Consider the following 18318-nt stretch of genomic DNA (forward strand, 5'->3'; position numbering starts at 1 on the left):
CTGGATGCTATTTATAAATTTAAAAATTCCACACTGATACAGAATTTTAAAGTGTTTTATGCATTTCCATCTTTAAAAGCAAAAATAAAGTCCCTGGCCAGGGTAGCTCAGTTTAGAGTGTTGTCTAGATACGCCAAGGTTTTGGGTTCAATCTCTGGTCAGGGCACATACAAGAAACAGCCAATGAATGCATAAATAAGTGGAACAACAAGTTGATGTTTCTCTTCTTCTTCTTCTTCTCTCTCTCAAATTAATAAATAAATTTAAAGCAAAATTAAATGTTATTTGAAAGCTCCTATTCCCTTCTCTTCTATAACCTAACTTTCTGAGTTGTCCACAATTGTCTCCCTTTTCTTGTCTTTTACAATTCAATTTAACGCTCCCTTTTCTTGTCTTTTACAACTCAATTTAATGCTGCTCATTGCACAGAAGTTGTTCTTGGCCTTTCTTCTTTATTGATCAAACTTGGAAAAGCTTCTGAATAAAGGGAACCAAAATAATACATACAAAAAAGAAAACTGGTTTGGCTCAGCAGTTAAAGCACTGGCCCTCAGACCAAAGTGTCACAGATTCAATTCCTGGTCAAGGGCACATAGTGACAACATCATTTTACATTCCCACCAATAGAGTATGAGGGTTGCAGGTTCAGTCCCTGGCCCCAGTCAGGATCATGCAGGAGGCAACCAATCGATGTGTCTCTCTCACATCATTGTTTCTCTCTCTCTCCCACCCTCCCTCTCTCCCTCTTTACAAAAACAAAAAAACAAAAAACAAAAATGAATGAAAAAATATCCTTGGGTGAGGATTAAACCCCGCCCCCCAAAAAAAAAGAAAGAAAACTCAGGAAAATAAAGATAATCTTCTAAAGTGTTTTAGTCCTTTTAAAAAAGGCAATCAATATATGCCAGAGTAACAAATGATATGGCATCAATAAAGACAAAATATGATAATATAAAAAGAAAAAACTAGTCATTCTTAAAAATTAAAAATTATAAGCTAAACTAAAATTCAACAGAAGGGTTAGACAAGTCAGTCACAGAACTTGCCAAAAGAGTAGTACAAAAATATACATTATAAAATAAGATAAAGATAGAGTAATTTGTGGATGTAAGAATATCTGCAGATCAGTTTAAGAATCCCAATAACTGACCCAAAAGTTCCAGAAAGGAGCATAAACACAGAGGGTAGGAAATAATGAGAGAAATAATACAAGAAATTCCCAAGACCTGAAAGATGCAAGTCCCTACAATGAAAGGCCCAGTCAGCACCTAGCACAATTAATTTCAAAAACGCTCATATAATAATTCAATAGCAAAAAAAAAAAAACAATCCTTTTAAAAATGGGTAAAAGATCTGAACAGGCATTTTCCCAAAGAAAGCATACAGGTAGTGAACAGGTACACATAAAAGTGTTCAAAATCACTAATCAGAAAATTGCAAATCAAAACCACAATGAGGTATCATCCACACACCTGTCAGAAGGGCTATTATCAAAAAGATTAAAAAGACTAAGTGTTGGCAAGGATGTAGAGAAAAGGGAACCCTCATAACTCTATTGGTGAGAATGTAAAATGATGTAGTAACTATGGAAAACAGTATGGAGGTTCCTGAAAAATTTTAAAATAAAAGTACCATATAATCCAGCAATTCCACTTCCGGATATTCATCTGAAGAAAGCAAAAACACTGACTCAGAAAAAAGATCTATACTCCAATGTTCACGGTAGCATTATTTACAATAGCCAAGACATGGAAGCAACCTGTGTCCATGAATGGATCATTAAAGAAAGAAAATATGGCACATATATACAATGGAATATGATCCAGCCATTGAAAAGAAGTATCCTGTCATTTGCAACAACATGAGTGGATCTTGAGGAAATCGTGGTAAAATCCTAAGACACCAAGGACAAAGAAAAATCCAAAAAATAAAATTTCTCAATGGGGAGTATTTGCCTGAGCTCATAATTACAGCATCAGACCATGAACCAAAGAGTCATGGGTTCAATTCTCAGTCGAGGACCTGTACCTCAGTTGTGAGTTTGATCCCCAGACCTGATCAGGGTCATGTGGGAGGCAACCAATTGATGGGTCTCTCTCACATTGATATTTCTCTCTCTATCTCTCTCCCTCTTTCTCTTTCTTTCTCTCTCTCTCTCTCTCTCTCTCTCTCTCTCTCTCTCTCTCTCTCCCTCCCTCCCTCCCTCCCTCCCTCCCTCCCTCCAACTATATCTGAAAAAAAGTCAATGGAAAATATCCTCGGGTGAGAATTAAAGAAATAAAATAAATAAAATCAAGAGAATAGATACTGTTTAATATTTATAAAACAAGAAATAGGCCCTGGCCAGTTTGGCTCAGCGGTTAGAGCATTGGCCTGCAGTCTGGAGAGACCCGGGTTCGGTTCCCGCTAAGGGCGCGTACCTCGGTTGCAGTTTGTCCCCGGCCCTGGTCGGTTGTGTGGGTGGCAGCCACTTGATGTGTCCCTTTCACATCGATGTTTCTCTCTCTCTCTGTTCCTCTCTCTCCCTCCCCCTCTACCTGAACAAAAAAATGGAAAAATGTCCTCGGGTGAGGATAAAAAAAAACAAGAAATAGTACAAGCATATCATTTGAAAGGCATGAAGGACACTATAAAAACAAACAAACAAAAACTATGATATAAGCAGCTGCCTCTGTGGAGAAGGAGAAGGGCTATAGAAGAGTCGAGGACAAAATTAGTGTTGTTCATTACAAGACTTTGGGTATTAGGTCTCTTATCCACAGTTCTAAAATTTAAGAACCTATTTTTTTTAATAGCTTTTCTTTACTTATATTTAACAGTAAGACCTAATCTTACATGAACACTTTGTGGGCTAAAACTATTTAGAAGCTATTTATAATCTCTATTTTATGCAACTCAGTATAACTATTAAATATCAACACAAGTATTAAAGTGTGTTGATCAAGGTGTGTTTCCCCAGTACAGGTATTCAATAATACATACTATGTATAGATTACATTTCTAAAATTTGAGAATTTCTAAAGTCTAAAATATATCTGGGAAGGTGGATGGAGGGATGTGTGAAAGGGTAATAAAAGACACAAACTTCCAATTATAAAATAAGTTTGTGGTGGGACATAATATACAGCATAGAGAAAACAGTAATATCATGATAACATGACAGATGGTTACAAGATTATGGTGATCGCATCATAATGTATATAAGTATCAAATTAGTATGTTGTACATACTAATATATTGTATGTCAACTATTCTTTAATAAAAAAATAAAATATTTCTGACAACAGTTTATGTATTGAGGTAATATTGATTAATAAAATCATATAGGTTTCAGGTGTACAATTCTATAATACATCATCTATATATTGTATTATGTGTTCATCACCCAAAATCAAGTCTCCTTCCATCACCATTTATGCCCCTTTACCCTCTTCTACTAATACCAGTATAATAATCTGATTATTATTTAGCAGAAAAAGAGTGAAGGGGAGACTAGATAATATAGGCATGCCATTTATACAGCTTTGCCAGAAAGCTGCAAGTTAGCACTCTCCAGATCTGTTCCCCATAAAATGATGGAAGAAGGGACTGGGCAAAGGCTGTTTAGACACATACCCAGTAAAGTCTGAGAGATGTGGGAAGGTGCTTACCTGTCAGTCACTCCTGGGAACAAGTAATTGGCCAGAATAGGCATGGTCACTGCAAAGGCACAAAACCTGAATATTTAAATTTCTGAATAAAGGAAGTTCATTCTCATTCTCATTCTCTCTCTCTCTCCCCCCACCCCCTCTGTTTGTGTCAGACTCCCAGCTTGCAGGGCTCCCACGCCCTGCATTTGCCCATGTGGTCCTCAGCCATGTGGACTCCACACAATGGATTAATGGACTGAATCTTGCCAGATATCCCTCCAGACCCAGTTTCATCATGGAAAGAAACTCTGGACACTGGCCCTACTTTCTAGCTTTGCTAAACCCACAGCTGCCCCTTTCCAGGGACACAGGATTTTGCACCCCGAGGAATGTGACTCCATGCAAACAAAAATCATTCATTCTCCTATGTGAGTGCAGGAAAATTCCTTTTCTGAAGATGCCACAAGAGCCCCACTCCCACGTCTGTCAGTGAAATGTGGCCCACTGATTTCTCCTGCAATGTCACCTCCCCCCACCACCCTTTCCCTCTGGTAATCACCATGATTGCCTGTCTCTGAGTTTCTTTTGTTGCTTAATCCCTTCAACTTTTTCACCCCATCCCCCAACCCCCTTCTTCTTTGATAGCTGTCATTTTGTTCTGTTTCTATGAGTCTGTTTCAGTTTTGTTAGTTTATTTTGCTCATTAGATTCCACATATCAATGAAATCTTACAGTATTTGTCTTTCTCTGCCTGGCTTATTTCACTTAGCATAATGCTCTCCAGGTCTATCTATACAGGCACAAAGGGTAAGATTCCATTCTTTTTTTTAAGGCCAAGTAGTATTCCATTGTATAAATGTACTACAGCTTTTTTTTTTTAATGTATTGAATTTATTGGTGTGACATTGGTTCACAAAACCATACAGGTTTCAAGTGTGTAACTCAATAGTCATCTGCACACTGCATTCATTGTATACCCACTGCCCCAAGCAAAGTTTCCTTCTGTCCCCATTTCCCCCACTCGGCTCACCTGCATCTATTCCCTAACCCCCTTTCCCTATGGCTGTCACCACACTGTTGTCTGTGTCTAAGTGTTTTATTTTTTTGCTTAATACCTTCACCTTCTTTCATCCAGACTCCCACACCCTCTCCCCTCTGACAGCTGTCAATCTGTTCCATGCATCCACATCTCTGTTTCTATTTTGCACATCAGTTTATTTTGTTCATTCGATTCCACATGTAAGTGACATCATAAGGTATTAGTCTTTCTCTGACTGGTTTATTTCAGTTAGCATAATAATCTCTAGGTCTATCCATGCAGTTGTAAAAGGTAAGATTTTTTTTCTTTCTTACAGCTAAGTAGTATTCCATTGTGTAAATGTACCACAGCTTTTTATCCACTCATCTATTGATAGGCACCTTAGCCCATTTCCAGGACATAGCAACTGTAAATAATGCTGCAATGAAAATAGGGGTGCATATATTCTGTTCCAGTTTCTTTGAATATATTCCCAGAAGTGGAATCACTGGGTCAAAAGGTGGTTCCATTTCTAATTTCTGAGGAAACTCCATACTGTTTTCCATGGTGGCTGCACCAGTCTGCATTCCCAGTCTGCAGGAGGGTTCCCCTTTCTCCACATCCTGCCAGGACTTATTTGTTGATTTATTGATGATAGCCATTCTGACAGGTGTGATGTGGTATCTCATTGTGGTTTTAATTTGCATCTCTTTGATGATTAGTGATGTGGCCACTTTATCATCCACACAAATATAGTACAGTACAAATATCTTTAAGAATAATTCCAAAAGACCACAATTATAAGTTGTTAAGAATTACTGATGAAAGCTCTTTTAAGACAATGAAAAACTTAAATTCCGTAAGTTACAGATGAGAAGTTTCAGTGCTTGAGTCAAAAATCCAATGCAGAATAGGTAGAAAGGTCACTGAAGACACATATGTTACCACAGTTAGCTAGATATTAATGAAGAAAGAGCAGCAAAGGGGAGTCCGGAAACTGAGCCTGTTTGCTTCATCAGGAAGCTACTGCTTCATACCCCAAGAAATCGCAGCACTGTCTTTCAAAGGGGATTAACATCCCTCCCTTCCTGCTCCAGTACAGGATTGTATGGGTGGGAGGGGGAGCAGGGGAAGATAAGGACTTGTGCAATAAAGTCGAAATGGTGCAGGGGTAGGTGCTTGACTCCTAGAGGCCTATCAGTCTAACCTGGGAAAGGGATCATTGGCCAGGGGGTGGATCCCAATGCAAACCTACAAAAGTATGGGAAGCTGATTGGTTATTTTGAAAAAGCTTCTGGTTTTTCCTAAGCCTGAAATACATAATTCCAGGTGAACAAAGAAGCTCTCTCTCAGTGGGGGAATAAAGAGAAACATCTGTAACAAAAATAAATTAATTAATTTAAAAAAAAAAAAAGAAGCTCGCGCGCGCTCTCGCGCTCTCTCTCTCTCTCTCTCTCTCTCTCTCTCTCTCTCTCTCTCTCTCACTAGGTGACCCGCACTCACCCTATTTGTTCATGTTCTCTCCGGCCCAGGAACACATGACCATGAGGGTCTAGCAGCCACCTGGGGCCCAGGGCAGACTGAGCAGTCTCCAAGGAGCTATGAAGCAGAAACTCTGGGCACTGTCCTTTATTACGGCCCTGCTGAAGACACAGACTCTTAACTTGGGTGGGACAGAGGGAGATGGGAAATTGGAAAGTCAGAAGAACTCTTTTGATAGCACATCACAAATAAACCATGCCACATCACAATCTCCCATGTGTGGATCCTTGAAATGCTTTTCTCGTAATCCCACGAAAGAGCCCGTCTCCACTGACAACATATCGACACAGTCCAACAAGGGCACAAAACCTGCCATCACACCAACAGTATCAATTTAAAGCCTTTATTCCCTTCACTCAAGCCAGTAAAACAGGGTCCTTATGACTTTTCTTAAATCTGGCTCTAAATCCTAGCTCTAGAAATCACACATCTCTTGCTCTCTCTCCACACTCCTCAGAGACCTAGCCTTCCCTGCCCCCTCCACAATCAGCAACCTTGATGAAGCAGCAGACAACAGCCAGGACCAGACTAACTATCAAATGATCTGGACCTCTGGTAGGCTAAAGATAACATCTAAACCTAAGTTATGTTTCAGCTCCTGAGCCCTAAGGTGGAACAACTCCCTGGCTACTTTCCCATGACACTTGACAGAGGGAAACCAGAACAGACTTCAGAGCTGTCCTCAAGACCTGAAGAAATTACTTATTACCCTTACCTCACCTCCGATCAACCGGCTAACACCCCAAACCTCTCACCCACAGTGTCTTGTGATTTTGCCCTATCTAATCTGTAACCTACACACCATTGAAGAGTTTGGGATCTTGTGTATTAGCTTCCAGTCGTCCTGGGTGGCACCATTCATAATAAAAGAGCCAATCTGTCTCCCTGCAGTTGTTGGTGTTTAGCGTTTGGCTCTGCGAACGTGGGGTGGATGGACTCTTTCTGTTCTATCACACCAGGAAAAAGCTCGTCCACAGGCAGCTCACATCTGGGCCATTGCCCAACCCTCACCAGACCTCTGGGTAACAAGGCACAAACCTTAAGGTACATAAAGGTTACTCTACTCCTACCCTTTACTAAAATAAAGGCCAAAATTAAACTTCAAAGTTCTGCGAATTTTAGGGAAGATGGTAGAGTAACACGATAAAGTCTCTATACTCCTGTGGACAAAAATGGGCCACATGTTAACCTGACAAACTCAGGGGAGGCCACTGCGGTGGCTCTGCAAACTCAAAGACCTAAAGTAACCACAAAGGATGGTCCAAAATTAAAACTTTTTAACTAAAAGCAGTTTATGGCAGGTAGTCATGTCCTAGGCCCACATCTTCCCCGACAAACGTCAATCTTTACCTTAACTGAGCCTGTCTAGTGTCTCTTTGCTGTCATAACATATCTTTGGAATATCGAAGTACTCTTCCTTTCTCAGGAACCCTCCAAGCACAGACACCACTCTGTGGACACCACAAATCCCCTGACTGTTATTCACTGTTGACTGCTAACTATCTTGTCCCAGCTATGTAAAAGATGTGTGTGTCTATCATTTTACTTTTTATCCAGTCCCAGAGGTTTCCCCATCTTTGCATTCTTCCACCTCCTTAATCACCAATGGATTTCATGTAACTCACTTATGTCTTCTCTTTTAATTGTAATGCATAAAATAAGGTCAAAACTACGATTCTCTGGGAGCATTTTTTTCAATCCATTGAGATTTTGCTTCCAGGAAATTGTCGACAGTTTTGACTCAAACAAACTCACAAAAATTCTTCACAGGTTTCAATGTTTCTTACATCGATGCTCTAAAAACATTCTGAGACAAAGTTTTATTATAATCTAGATCTGGAGTATTAACACGATAAGCTTATTTTTTTTTAAATATCAAAATGAATTAAAATTTTTAAATGCAACAGAATAAAGCAATAACTACCAGAAAAAATATATGCAATTACCAAAAGTGAATAAAAGAAATCACAAAACACATAAACATACCCCACAGACTAAAGTTTACCAGAAACAAAAGACTCGGTTTGTTAGTTTTAAAAATTCCTCAGAATAACCCTGGCCAGTTTGGCTCAGCAGTTAGAGCATTGGCCCATAGACCAGAGAGTCCTGGTTTCGGTTCCCGCTAAGGGAACGTACCTCAGGTGCAGTCTGCCCTGGTCCCAGTTGGGGTTGTGTGGGTGGCAACAAGTCAATGTGTCTCTCTCACATGGATGCTTCTCTCTCTCTTCCTCCCTTTCTCCTTCCCGCTCTATCTGAAATGCAAAAAAAAATGTCCTCAGGTGAAAATTTAAAAAACACAAAAATCCCCTAAAATGAATTGGAGCATGGCTAGAGATAATAAAAAGTAAAATCAGAGATTCCAAAATTGCAGTAGAGGGAGTGGAAGCTACACAGACCATCTCCCAGGACCAAACTGGAATTACAACTCAATAAAGGTAAATCATCGGGAAAAAGCAACAGAAAAGCAGCGTGGAGGATCATATAACCAAGGACACTGAATGGATCCTGGTAGGATTGCGGAGGTGAGAGAGCGGGGGCCTGGGAGCCCACAGACAGCAGGTACCTTAGGTGTAAGCAGCGCCCTCGGGATACTCTCCCAAGCAGCTCCACAGCGCAGAGCTGGAACAGACGTGAAAATAGCCACAGCCACTAACCTTGGGCTCCAACAGAGGGAGGACAGACTGGACTGGAACTGTGTGGGGACACTCAGGATTTGGAAGACACTCAGAGCTTTTGCTGAGTTTTGGCCACACAGGACTGTAGCCATCTTACTCCTTCCCAGGGCTCTGGGGAGAGGCAGCAGCCCCTCCCTCAAAGATTCAACCCCAACCTGTGTGCCACTGAAATGCAAACTGAGGCTTATTAACAACCAGCATTTGCCCCACCCTCAGGAAATCCCCTTACTCTGAACACCTGAGGAAGATGTTCATTCAGCTGAGAAACCAGGATTCTTCAAGTAACCTTGACTAATAGCCTCCAGGAAAAAAGCTAGAGGATAACTGAACCTTTCCTGGGCTTTCAACTCTACCTAGGAAAGTAAGACTTGACAGTGGTGTTCAACGTGCGTCCTCCTCCCTCACTCATCGAAACCCACTACAGGGAGCCACAAACAGCACAACACCAACAACCACAGAAAAGATTTGGCAGGCTCCAAAACCCACTGAAATAGCCAAAATGGTGAAATAAAAAAAAACAAATCCCAAATAAAAGAACAAGAGACCTCTACCAAAGATGAGATGAAGGAAACACAGTTAAGTGAGTTAACAGAGCTAGAATTCAGAGCCATGACCTGGAGAAAGCTCAACAGCATGAGTAAGGACATAAGCAACATGAGTAAAGACATAGAAACATTGAAAATCAACCAATTGGAAAATAAAAACCACCAAGAAAAAATGAAGAATGACACAGCAGAAATAAAGAACACATTGGAAGAACTAAACAGCAGAGTAGAGGAAGCCGAGGACCTGATTAGTAAATTAGAAGACAGGGTAGAAAAAATCAACCAATCAGAAAACCAAAAGAAAAAAACAATTAAAACACAGGAAGACAGCTTAAGAGAACTGTGGGACAACTGGAAACGTAATAATACTCACATCATAGAAGTCCCTAAAGAAGAAGAAAATGAGCAAGGGTTAGAGAATATAATTGAAAAAATAGTGACAGAAAACATTCCTAACTTGAAGAAGGAAGAAGGCATTCAAGTTCAAGAAGCACAGAGAGCCCCAACTAAGAAGAACCCCAACAGACCCACACCACGACACATAGTAATTAAAATGCCAAAAATTAAGGACAAAGAGAGAATCCTAAAGACAGCAAGAGATAAGCAACAAGTTACCTACAAAAGAACTCCCATAAGGCTCTCAGCTGACTTCTCAACAGAAACACTACAGGCCAGAAGGGAATGGCATGAGGTAATCAAGGTCATGAAAAACAAGGATCTGAATCCAAGACTATCCTATCTAGCAAGACTATCATTCAAAATAGAAGGTCAAACAAAGAGCTTCACAGACAAAAAAGGCTAAGGGAATACATCAGCCTCAAACCAGCACTGCAAGAAATGTTAAAAGGATCGCTGTAATTAGAAGAAGAAATAGGAAGAAAAATATAACCACACGAAACAAAAAATGGCAATAAATAAGTACCTTAAATGTAAATGGACTGAATGCTCCAATAAAAAGACACAGAGTAGCTGACTGGATAAGAAAGCATGACTTATCTATATGTTGTTTCCAAGAGACCCACTTCACAACAAAAGACTCACATAGGTTGAAAGTGAAGAAATGGAAAAAAAAAACCTATCAAGCAAACGGAAAGGAAACAAAAGCTGGGGTAGCAATACTCATAGCTGATAACATATATTTCAAAGTGAAGGCCATAAGTAGAGACAAACAAGGCCACTACATAATATTGAAAGGATGTATCAAACAGGAAGATATAACCTCGGTAAACATATATAGACCCAATAGAGGAGCACCAAAATATATTAAAAATCTTCTGGAGGACTTCAAAGGAGAAATCAACAGCAATACAATCATTGCAGGGGACATCAACATCCCGCTGACAGCACTGGATAGATCCTCTAGACAAAAAATTAGCAAGGAAACAGAGACTCTAAATGAAGCACTAGACCAAATGGATTTAATAAATATCTACAAAGAATTACACCCCAAAACTACAGAATTCACATTCTTCTCAAGTGCACATGGGATATTCTCAAAGATAGACCACATGTTAGGACACAAAGCAAGTCTCTACAAGTTCAAGAAGATTGAAATCATATCAAGCATCTTCTCAGATCACAATGGCATGAAACTAGAAATCAATTGCAACAAGAATATGCAAAGACATTTGAACACATGGAGGCTAAACAGCATGTTATTACACAATGAATGGGTTACTGAGGAGATCAAGGAAGAGATTACAAACTTCCTGGAAACCAATGAAAATGAACACACAACATAAAATCTATGGGATGCAGCGAAAGCAGTTCTGAGAGAGAAGTTCATAGCACTACAGGCCTACCTCAAAAAACATGAAAAATTTTAATTGACTATCTAACCTCACAACTTAAAGAACTAGAAAGCAAAGAAAAAGCAAACCCCAGAGCAAGTAGAAGGAAGAAAATAGTAAAGATCAGAGCAGAAATAAATGACATGGAGACCAAAAAAACGATTCAAAGGATCAATGAAACAAAGAGCTGGTTTTCGAAAAGATAAACAAGATTGATGGACCCTTAGCTAGCCTCACCAAGAAACAAAGAGAGAGAACTCAAATACATAAAATCAGAAATGAAAGAGAAATAACAACTGACACCACAGAAATACAAAGGATCGTTAACAAATACTATGAACAATTATATGGCAACACATTTGACAATCTAAACGAAATGGACAAATTTCTAGAAACACCTAGTCTCCCAAAACTGGACTGGGAAGAGATGGAAAATATGAACAGAACAATAACAACTAATAAAATTGAAGAGGTAATCAAGACCCTCCCAGCAAACAAAAGCCCAGGCCCGGATAGCTTCACGAGAGAATTTTACCGAACATTCAAGAAGAACTAATCCCCATTCTCCTCAAACTATTTCAAAAAAATCAAGAAGAAGGAAGACTTCCAAACTCGTTTTATGAGGCCAGCATAATTCTAATTCCAAAACCAGAAAAACACACTACAAAGACAGAAAACTACAGGTCAATATCCCTGATGAACATAGATGCTAACATCCTGAAAAAAATACTAGGAAATTGAATCCAGCAATACATCAAAAAAATTATTCACCATGACCAAGTGGGATTCATCCCAGGGATGCAAGGCTGGTACAACATTCGTAAATCAATAAATGTGATACAGCACATAAAGAAAATGAAGAATAAAATCCATATGATCATATCAATAAATGCTGAAAAAGCATTCGACAAAATGCATCATCCGTTTCTGATAAAAATGTTTATCAATGTGGGAATAGAGAGATCATATCTCAACATAATAAAGGCCATATATGAATGATCTATAGCCAACATCATACTCAATGGCCAAAAACTAAAAGCATCTCCATAAGAGCAGGAACAAGACAGGACCGCCCACTTTCGCCACTCTTATTTAACATAGTACTAGAAATCTTAGCCACAGCAATCAGACAGGAAGAAAAAATAAAAGGGATCCAAATTGGAAAGGAGAAAGTGTCATTATTCTCAGATGACATGATATTATACACAGAAAACCCTAAAGACTCCATCAAAAATCTACTAGACTTAATTAATGAATTTGGCAAAGTAGCAGGATACAAAATTAACATCAAGAAATTGACGGCATTCTTATACACCAATGATGAAGTCACAGAAAGAGAAACTAAAAAAACTATCCCTTTTACCATCGCGGCCAAAAAATTTTTATACCTAAGAATAAACTTAACCAAAGAAGTAAAGGATCTATTTGCAGAAAACTACAGGTCATTGAAAAAAGAAATAGAGGAAGATATAAAAACGTGGAAGCGCATACCTTGTTCATGGATTGGAAGAATTAACATCATTAAAATGTCCATATTGCCCAAAGCAATCTATAGATTCAATGCAATCCCCATCAAAATACCAATGACATATTTCAAAAACTAGAAAAAATACTTCAAAAATTCATATAAAACCAAAAAAGACCTCGAATAGCACTCACAGCAGAATAGTCCTTGAAAAAGAAGAACTAAGTAGGTGGGATCACACCAGATATCAAATTATACTACAAAGCTACTGTAATCGAAACAGCCTGCTACTGGCACAAGAACAGGCAGATAGACCAGTGGAACAGAACAGAGAATCCAGAAGTAGACCCAAGACATTATGCTCAATTAATATTTGATAAAGGTGGCAAGAGCATACAATACAGTAAAGAGAGCCTCTTTAATAAATGATGTTGGGAAAATTGGACAGCTATATGCGACAAAATGAAACTAGACCATCAACTTACACCATATACAACAATAAACTCAAAATTGATAAAAGACCTAAATGTGACTCATTAATCTATAAAAATCCTAGAAGAAAATGTAGGAAACAAAATTTCAGACATCATACGCAACAGAATTTTCACTGATACATCACCTAAGGCAACAGAAACAAAGGAAAAAATGAGCACATGGGACTACATCAAACTAAAAGGCTTCTGTAGAGCAAAAGAATCAACCATCAAAATACAAAGGGATCCCACTATATGGGAGACCAAAATTGCCAATGATACATCTGATAAGGGGTTATTTTCGAAAATATATAGAGTATTCATACAAATCAACAAAAAGAAGACAAAAAACCCAATTAAGAAATGGGCAGAGGAGCTAAACAGACACCTCTCCAAACAGGACATACAAATGGCTAAGAGACATATGAAGAAATGCTCAACATCACTAATCATCAGAGAGATGCAAATTAAAACAACAATGAGGCCCTGGCCGGTTTTGCTCAATGGTTAGAGCATCAGTCTGCAGTCCTGAGAGACCCGGGTTCGGTTCCGGCTAAGGGCACGTACCTCGGTTGCAGTTTGTCCCCGGCCCTGGTTGGGTCATGTGGGTGGCAACCAGTCGATGTGTCCCTTTCACATTGATGTTTCTCTCTCTCTCTCCCTCCCACTCTATATGAACATAACATGGGTGAGGATAAAAATAAATAAATAAATAAAACAATGAGGTATCACCTCACACCTGTCAGAATGGCCACCATCAACAAATCATCAAACAACAAGTGTTGGTGAGGGTGTGGAGAAAAGGGGGCTCTAGTACACTGCTGGTGGGAATGCAGACTGGTGCAGCCACTATGGAAAACAATATGGTGTTACCTCAAAAAATTAAAAATTGAACTGCCATTTGATCCAGTGATCCCACTTCTAGGAATATATCCTAAGAAGCCTGAAACACCAATCAGAATATATGTACCTACATTTTTATAGCAGCACTATTTACAATAGCTAAGATCTAGAAACAGCATAAATGTTCATCAGTAGTTGTGGTATATATATATATATATATATATATATATATACATACATACATATATACATATATATATACACACACACACATACACACACACACACACAATGGAGTACTATGCAGCTGTAAGAAAGAAAGATCTCTTATCATTTGAGATGACATGGAGGGACCTGGAAGTAGCATCCTAAGTGAAACAGCCAAGCAGATAAAAACAAATATCACATGATTTCACTTATTTGTGGAATATAATGAACATAACAGTCTGAGGAATTGGGTAGACCCAGAGACGTGGAAGTAGAGTACAGATTGACAACCCACAGAAGAGGAGGTGGTTGGGGGAGGGAAGAGGTAAACCAAAGAATTTATATGCATGTACGGATAACTGATGGACACGGACAACAAAGCTGGGTATGGGGTGAAGGGGATGGGGAGGAGGGTGTCAATGGGGAAAAAAAGGAGAAACATCTGTAACAAAAATAAATTAATAAAAAAAATTATTTAAAAAAAGAAAAAAAGTAATCCCTGGCCGGTTTGGTTCAGTGGTTAGAGCGTCGGCCTGTGGTCAAGAGAGAACCAGGTTCAGTTCCCACTAAGGGCATGTACCTCAGTTGCAGTTTGTTCCCAGCCTTGGTTGGGTCGTGCGGGAGTCAACCACTGGATGTGTTCTTTCACATTGATCTTTCTCTTTCTCTGTTTCTCTCTCTCTCTCTCCTTCCCATTTTATCTGAATAAAAAATGGAAAAAAGTCCTTGGGTGAGGATTTAAAAAAAAAAAAAGTAAAATCAAACTTGGATAAAGAAATATTAAATAAGAAATGCTAAAGTTAAGTGGAAAATGAAATCCAAAATATAAATACATTAAATAAAAAAATTTAACTTCCTTGCTGAAAGTCTTATTTTTTTATTTTTAAAATTTATTGTTGAAAGTATTACAGATGTCCCCACCTTTTTTTTTTTTTTTTTTTTTAATAAATCTATTGCTAGGGAGAAAGACCAGGTCCTCAGGCATGAAATCGGAACCAACAGCACGACTAGATGGAAAGACATGTCCACTGTCCTAGAGTCGTTGAGCATTTTTATACATCAAGAGGGGAGACGTCAGCCTTTCTGAAAGAATTTATATTAGTTCTGGACAAGAGGGGGTGGGAGAAGCTGCAGCAGAGCAGTTCTGGGATAGATGCAGAGTCCAAGGAAGAAGTGTCTGCTCCCTCGGACAGGCTGTGGGCAAGTCTGGAAAGCTCGCGTGTAAATAAGAGGCAGAGGCTCCTGGGGAGCAGTGGTGCCTGGCTATTCTCTCTTTTGGATAATCGGGGAAACAGCCACCTGTAAATTAATCCAAAATTCCAACAGACAGACATGAATTTGTTAATAGTTGTGGACCAGTTATTAACAGGCTAACTGTTCCATCTCTTTCTCTCACAGAGTCTCTGGCTGCTGTAATTAAGTTAGAACATCTCAGAGTATTTTTTTTTCTTGTCAAGTGCTTTAAACAGATAATAAAGCAAGAGAAACAAACTGAAGAGTATAGAAATACTACCTGTAAATAATAATGCTGGAAGAAAAATACAACAGAAGCAAGCATCGAGAAAGCATACATGCTTTCATGAATCATTCCGTTTCTCTCCCACAGCAGTGCCGGGAAGGAGGGAAACGTCTATCTGTATTTCACACATGGCTGAGAGAAGTTAAACAACCTGCTGTTTCACAGCCATATTTCACTGAATATGACAGGCTGTGGTAACTTACAAGGTGAACCCGAACTAAGCAGATTTTTCTTCTTTTTTGGTTTGGTTTTGTTTTAAAATAGTAACTGGTCACCTATTTTTAAAAAATTTTTATTGACTAATTGACTGGGGGGGGTCAATTTGTTGTTTCATTTCTTTATGCTTTTATCGCCTGTGGCACAACTGCTGGAAAGACAAAGATAAAACCTGGTGTGTTGTTCACTTTGTTATGATAGAGTTATTAAAATATCCATAAATAAACAAGATAACATGGACTCCACATTCGAAGTATTAAATAGTAACAGGCTTTTTGCTGCACTTCTGTCTATATGAAAGGACATATGACCAAAGTTAATTGCTAAAAATTTGAGAAAGATATTAATTTAGATATTTCAAAGTGGATGTTTTAAGGCAGTAAGATGTGCCTCAAAATCGGTGAGTCCAATTTATAACAGATATTTAACTTTATCATTAAGTTCATTTGAAAATTTATATCACCAGCCACAGAAAGATATTGCATTTTAAAACTATAGTCCAAATCTTTTAACTATTGTAACTACCTAAAATTATAGCATCTTTAAACTATTCCTGTAGACTAATCAAGGTAATTTTCCAACATGCAACTCCAAAGATTGGAGCCAAGAAGAGCAGCGTGAAGTTCAGGTATGCCCGACCACACTGCCTGGGGGAGGAAAAGGGGCCCCTAAGGAAACTGATGGAGCCTGGTGCTGGAAGTCCATGGCCAAATGCAAGTACTCAGCAGGAGAGAGGAGACAGGCTGATCACAGTGAGTGAGACGACAATGAGGGCAGGCGGGACTGAGCTGGAGACAGTGCACGCCATCACGACTTCTCCAATGACTAAGGGAGACCTCAGTAGAACCACTCTACCATGTGCGTAAATTAGGTGAACCACGCATGATTTCTGGGAAGAGGGCCTGGACTAATGTTTACATTTTCCAGAAGATTCTGAACCTGAAGAAAGTTAAGGAATAGCCATGCATATTCCCTTGCTGACAGGATAAGTACAAGAAAACACTCAGAGTTAACCAAAGAGAGAGATCTGTTGGGGTTCCTTCAGCATTTCACTATGAGAAGGCAGTGTGGGTCTGCCGGCCTGGAGAGATGGAGAACACCCGCACTGAAGAACAGAAGCAGTCTACTTCCTCTAGCTCCTCCCAGTGCTCTCCAAGGCGTGGCCGCAGGAGCAGAGTCTGACCCTCACAGAGGCTCTGCCGGCCTGGAGAGATGGAGAACACCCGCACTGAAGAACAGAAGCAGTCTACTTCCTCTAGCTCCTCCCAGTGCTCTCCAAGGCGTGACCGCAGGAGCAGAGTCTGACCCTCAGAGGCTCTGCCGGCCTGGAGAGATGGAGAACACCCGCACTGAAGAACAGAAGCAGTCTACTTCCTCTAGCTCCTCCCAGTGCTCTCCAAGGCGTGGCCCGCAGGAGCAGAGTCTGACCCTCACAGAGGCAGAAAGACGGAGCAGAGCTCGAGGCCACAGCCACCCAGAGCCCTTCCTGAGCACCCACCACACTGTAAGGAAGTGGGCCTGCTTACATTTCTGCTTCCCTCACTGGGCTGTGGACTCCTTGAGGGTTCACAGTAATGAAGCTATGATTAGAATTACAGGCATAGATTCCAGCCATTTATCACAGGACAGTTAGGTTTGCTATTGCTGGGAAACACACTACCCAAAACTTAGTTGCTTTAACAACACTAATTTCCTATTTCTCACAATTCCATGGGTTGGCTGGGCAGCTATTCTGATGCTCCGACCTGACTTACCCACACTGCTACACTGAGCCCAGGTCAGCTGGGGACTGGGCTCAGTAAAGAAGGCTGGGCCTCCCTCTCCAGGCTTCTTCACACAGTGACAGCAGCACCCCAAGAGGGCTGGCACGCTGCACATGGTGCCTCTGCTTGCATCGTGTCTGCTGATATCCCACTGCTTGTATTGTGTCATGTGATGTTCAAGTCACATGGCAAAGCTGAGAATCAAGGGTGGGAAAACAGACTCTAGGACTTGATGGGAGGAAACAAGCAGTCACACTGCAAAGGGCAAAGACATGGGGAGGTGATTCACTAGGGGCCTCTTAGTATCAACTTACCACATATTGTTTTTGTTAGAATTTTCTCTCCGATAATAATTATTTTTATTGGTGTTTTTAAAATTATAAAGTATTTTTATACTTAATACATGTAAAAAAATAACTATGTTTTTTAACTTGTAATGGGGTGGGGTGGGATTCTGGGCTCTATTTCTACCTTAGAATAATGGATCCAGAATATTTCAAGGCTCAGACACTATAATTACTTCTGGCAACAATTCACATCACTTGAAGATCTCGTGTTTCTTCTCAAATACCCAGATATTTTGAAGCATCTTTATTAAGTTGATAGAGGAAATAATTTTGTCTACATTTTATA

At 39.7% G+C, this 18318-nt stretch overlaps 1 protein-coding gene across 32 annotated transcripts in view; it reads right to left on the minus strand.

Moving 5' to 3' along the window:
• MARCHF8 (membrane associated ring-CH-type finger 8) overlaps positions 1 to 18318 on the minus strand; it is a 184605-nt gene that overhangs the window by 128197 nt on the left and 38090 nt on the right. For 20 of the 32 annotated variants that reach the window (XR_004959965.1, XR_004959967.1, XR_004959966.1 and 17 more), the window contains one exon: positions 3651 to 3699. The exons of 9 other annotated variants lie outside the window; for them this stretch is intronic. The gene's annotated coding sequence lies outside the window, so the exon portion shown is untranslated. Of the gene's footprint in view, positions 1 to 1632; positions 1668 to 3650; positions 3700 to 18318 lie in introns of those variants that run through there. 3 more of the 32 variants (XM_036264749.1, XM_036264728.1, XM_036264727.1) reach the window with 2 other exon arrangements.

Source organism: Molossus molossus, unplaced genomic scaffold, assembly GCF_014108415.1.
Source record: "Molossus molossus isolate mMolMol1 unplaced genomic scaffold, mMolMol1.p scaffold_m16_p_17, whole genome shotgun sequence".
In the NCBI taxonomy this organism is placed as follows: Eukaryota; Metazoa; Chordata; class Mammalia; order Chiroptera; family Molossidae; genus Molossus; species Molossus molossus.